The sequence below is a fragment of the Mustela erminea genome, chromosome 9 (assembly GCF_009829155.1).
Source record: "Mustela erminea isolate mMusErm1 chromosome 9, mMusErm1.Pri, whole genome shotgun sequence".
NCBI lineage: Eukaryota > Metazoa > Chordata > Mammalia > Carnivora > Mustelidae > Mustela > Mustela erminea.
The window spans coordinates 99,050,434-99,056,042 of NC_045622.1; the positions used below are offsets into that span (position 1 = coordinate 99,050,434).

Sequence of the window (5,609 nt, forward strand, 5' to 3'; positions counted from 1 at the left end):
CACTGAAAGTAACAAATTGTATTTGTTATTTAATTTCAAGTTTTTATTTAGATTTCAGTTAATTAACATACAGTGTAATATGACTTTCAGATGTACAGTTTAGAGATTCAACAGTTACAGATCACACCCAGTGTTCATGACAACATGCATATTCCTTTTTTTTTTTTTAAGATTTTATTTATTTATTTGACAGAGAGAGACCACAAGTAGGCAGAGAGGCAGGCAGAGAGGGAAGGAAGCAGGCTCCCCATTGAGCAGAGAGCCTGATGCGGGGCTCGATCCCAGGACCCTGAGATCATGATCTGTGCAGAAGGCAGAGGCCTAACCCACTGAGCCACCCAGGCACCCTAACATGTGTATTCCTTAATCCTCATCACCTATTTAACCCATCTTTCTATCCCCCTCCCTCTAGAAATGATCTGTTTGTTTTCTATAGTTAAGAACCCATTTCTTGATTTGTTCCCTTTCTGTGTTTTTCCCTATACACATTTAAAATAAGTAAAATTTAAACAAAAAGTTAAAAAAAATTCCACGAGTCAAATATATGGTATTTATCTTTCACTGACTGACTTGTTTTGCTTAGCCTCATATTCTCTAGCTCAGAACTTGTCATTGCAAAGAGAAAGACCTCATTCTTTTTGATGGCTTAATAATATCCCATTACGTATATATAATGGGACATTAGTTTATATATCACATCTTTATCCATTCATCATTCAATGGAAATGGAAACTTGAGCTGTGTCCATAGTTCTGCTATTGTAGATAATGCTGATACAAACATCAGGGCGCATGGATAACTTTGAATTAACATTTTTACTGTATGAAATCAATGAATTTTAAAAATTCATGATATAACCCTGGAATACACATATTCAAATCATGTGTGCTAATCTGTTCTGTTCACTGTGAGCACCAAAATTCTCTGCGTCATTCTAACTTGTCAATCCACACTACCCCTTTACTAGAAAAGCACAAACAGAGAAACAAAGTGGCTTCCTGCTGCAGAAGGAGGTTCACTCTAACTCCATTAACTAGAGACATTCAAATGTGTTATTTCTGAATGCCTCTGGTACTTTATTTTATTCCACTGAATAAAACACAGCAGTGAATGAAGTTATGTGCTTTCCTCCCCTTCAAATTGAGTTCTACTTTTCTATACTACAATCACAGAAAATATGTTTTATCTCTGTTGTATTTTAAATTTATATTTAGTCTTCACAATAGTTTGACTTATTTCTACCTTAGAATTGCACTATTCTCTTGGTGTAGTTCCTATATTCCAATCATATAAATTAGCTGGATATTTCCACACTTTTGTAATACTACATTTAAAAAATCCCATCCATAATGCTTCAATTATCCTGATAGTCAGAGGAAAAAAAATAATAGAAATTGTTTGTGAAATAAATGACATGTAATTTTTACAATATTTTTGGCCTTTGGTTCATTCATGTGGAACTTACTAAGATAAACTGATGATATAATGAAAAAAAAATTTCTAAACACACTAAGTTAATTCCTTTACTTTAAATGTGTTCAATTGAAAGCAGGATTCCTTATTAGAAGTTTACTCTAGAGAGAATTACAAAGCAGAGACTACAGATCATTCTTCACTTATAGAAGCTCACTGTGTGAACAGTTGTGATTGTATAAATATCTTTCTCCTTACCAAACCAGAGTGTAGACTGAAATGTGAGGAGTATTTCATAATCAGCAATGTCAGAATTGAGCTCTCGTGAAAAGTAAGAACCAGGCTGGTGATATGAGGGAAGCTACTAGTTTGAGGGCAGAAGTACAGAAAAAAAGTAAGGAAATCAGGTGCATTGTAAGAGAGTGCATCGGTCAAATGAGGATACACACCATTATATTTAATATCTATACAGATTATGGAATCAAAAGACCCCTCAATTCATTTCTTGCTTTCTGAGGTAGTTGTGATATGCCATAGCTTTCTCATGGCGTTTTTCATTTCTGCATTCCTCAGGGTGTAGATGAATGGGTTGTTAAAGAGGTCCCAATAGTATAAAATACAGCCACCATCTTGTCCATGGGAAAAGTGGTTGGGGGGCGTGTGTATATGAATATACATGGACCAAAGAATAAGATTACTACTATGATGTGAGAAGTGCAAGTCAAGAGAGCTTTTTTTCCCTTCCTTCTCCCCTGTGATTTCTCAGGGAATGCAAGATGACAATGTATGAGATCATCAGAATCACAAAACTGCTTGAGCAAATGGCCCCACTGTTAAGACACCAACAGTAGGTTGATCCTATAGGTGTCCATGCAAGCAAGTTTCAGCAAGGGTTGCAAATCACAGCAGTAATGATCAATCAAATTGGGTCCACAGAAAGGCAGTCTCAAGGCCAGGATAATCTGGGCTATAGAATGGATAAAAGACCCTATCCATGCAAGAACAATAAGGATGGTGCAGACCTGTCGTCTCATGATGGTTGGGTAATGTAAGGGCTTACAGATTGCCACATAATGATCAGCAGCCATGAGGATGAGCACAAAGACATCCATGCAGCCAAATAAATGTAGGGCAAAGACTTGAGTCATGCACTCATTGTACATTATGATTCTTTTTGCAGAGAGTGAATCCACAATTAGTCTGGGGGCTGTAGACGTTGAGAAACAGGAATCAGCAAGGGACAAATAAAATAGGAAAAAGTATATGGGGCTCCCAATTGTCTGGCTGGACTTGATGGTCACAATAATCAGCAAATTCCCTACCATTGTTCCCACATAAAAAATGCAGAAGATTACAAATATCATTTTCTCTCTCATGGGATTTTGGGTCAATCCTAACAGAATGAACTCAGTTACACTGATATTTCATTGTATTATTTCAGGCAAAGTGGAGAAATGAAAGGTTTGAAATAATCTTCACATAAAGTATTATGAAATGACTACTCCATTTGGAGATCAAATCCATATGACCATGGATGTGTCAATTATCAGTGTGTAAACCCTTACCTTAAGTGTTGTTTTCTTCTGAATAAGGTGGGAATCATAATATTTACTCACAATCTGTTCACATGAGTGCTTATGAAAACAATGAAATATATCAATAATAAAAGAGGATGTGATTCCTCAGGCATAATAAACATTAATTTAGGGATTGATATGATATGGTTTCTTTCTGAAGTGAAGGTCTTTCTTTAGTTTACAGCAAGAACCTATTAGAACAGGATGTTGCCAAATGGAGAAAACTCATGCATGATTTACATAATGCTCTTTCATACTATTTGAGGCTGGTAGTTCAGTTCTAAAGTATCTTCTAGTAAGTATTCTGAGTAATGAAGGGATGATGTAGAAACTTGTCATAGTGTTTTCCATAATGACACCTAAAAGAGAGATAGAGATGAGAGAGAGAGAGAGAGAGAGAGAACAAGAGAGAAACAAACAATATTTTAGCTGTGAACATTCAGTCATTTGGTCCAGTCTATCACAGAATTTATTTTAATCTGTCAGCTTGATTGTTTAGTTATTGTACTTTAACTCACAATAATTTATAGTTGTTTAGAGTTTTAAAATCAGTTTCTATCATAAGCTTTTTACATTTTTTATATTGTATTATGTTGTCCACAGTTAAATTCTTCACTTAGTTCATATTTTAATGGGTATTTCAGGATATACTTTTTAAGACACAAAGAGTGACTGAGACTAAAATGAAGGATAGAAACATTTGGCATGAATCAAAATAGTTTGTTTTTTAATTACATGTTATTTTTAGTATCAGGGATTTACAAAATGAGCTATGAAAGCTTCAAGTCATAGCTGAATCTTTTCAACAGAATTCCTGGAATCTATTTCCTGGATTATCCCCTACCCTATCTTCAGTAAGAGGAGATAGAAACAAGAAAGGAACTAATATTTATTTATATATACTAAACATTGGAATAAACCTTCACCATCCTATTTACATATATTTTCCAAATGGCACCGCAATAAAATGTTTAAGTGCCAAGGTATTTAAGTATATTTACATCATGTATTACAGAGAAAAGCACAATTTTGTCAAATAGAAGTGGATTTCAGAGATCAATATTTTAAAAACACAATAAATAGGGTGCTTGGATGTCTCAGTCATTTGTGTCCCACTCTTGATTTCCACTCAGGTTGTGATCTCAGGGTTGTGTATTTGAGTCCATAGCTGGGCTCCATGCTGGGCATGGAAGCAGCTGAAGATTCTACCTCACTCTCTCCCTCTGCTTCTGTCCCTGCTCAGGATCTCTCTTTCTCTCTAAATAAATTGACAAGGTCTTAAAAAAAAAAAAAAAAAAAAAAGGAATGAAAGAAAGAAAGAAAATGGACCAAAGAGCTGATTCCAAAAGAAAATTTCCTTATTAAACATAGTTTGAAAAGATTATCAATTCTATCACAGAAAAATATATTTAATTTAAATTCCAATTCTTTATCCTTTTACCTATCATATTAATAAAGTCACCTTTTTGATACATGTATTTTAACAAACACAGATAAAAATGATATAGGAAACAACTGACCTCACACATTCTTGGTGGGAGTTTAAGGGGATGCAATCTCTCAGGGAGTGATTTTAAGCATTGATACTTCAGTGTCACGTAGACAGAGATGTAGCATTTCCATATGCTGCAAGTAATCTCACTCAGAGGCACAAAGACAATCACAAAAGTCCTTTCCTTGTCAGAAAGAGGTCAGAGACTACTTCAATGCTTATAGGATGGAAGCTTAATGAATCAGGAATGGTTTTTTATGTGATCATAAAAAAAAAGGAAGTGGATATATATTCGATGCTTTCTAAAATAAGCTGAAAAGTGATAGAGTTCTGAACTGTGTGCTGAGGATGGTAATATTTTGATTACCTACAGAATAACGTATTTCACACACACACACACACACACACACACACACACACACACACACACACACACGGACGCATATCCATTCATTTTAAGAGAGCATGGGGATAGCATAATATATTTTGTCCTCAGGATACAGAAATTGCATTACTGGAAACAAAGGTGGATTACTTACTTTTTAAAATACCCCCTTTAGTTGTTGAAAATAAAACTTTTAAATACCTTCTCTTAGTAGATGGTTTATTAATCACCTTGGTATATTAGCGGTTCTTAACAACTGTCTTCTGACATAGGCTTCAGGGACAGCAAGATTCCTAGGACTAGAGAGGGTGATTAACCGTAGAGGCAGTTCTGGACTCACAGCTCTTAACCACACCATGCCCCAACCACACTGCTATTCACTACGATTTCCCTGCACTCTTAGGAGTTTGCCAGATACGCTCTTTATCCAACTCTTCAGCAAACAGGAGTGAAAACTTGTCTGTGGTTTCTAACAGTTAAATATTATAAAATGTATCTTTGTCTCTCTCAACCCATCTACTTATTGATATATGCTGTATTTATCATCTATCCATCTATCTATCAAGCATCTATCATCATCTCTCTATCATCCTTATCCATCCAGACCTATTGATCTAACTATATAATAGAGATACAGACTGAGGCATTTGTATAGTGCACATAATAACAGATATGAGAGGCTTTTGTTCAAAGGAAGCAACACAAGAGAGACAATTTTTATCTGTTTAATGCTAAATTTATC

General features: G+C 35.1%; 1 pseudogene; it reads right to left on the minus strand.

The window, feature by feature from the left end:
- Positions 1–1,911: 1,911 nt before the first annotated feature.
- On the minus strand, positions 1,912–5,225 carry LOC116599889 (annotated as a pseudogene).
- Between the last annotated feature and the right edge of the window lie 384 nt (positions 5,226–5,609).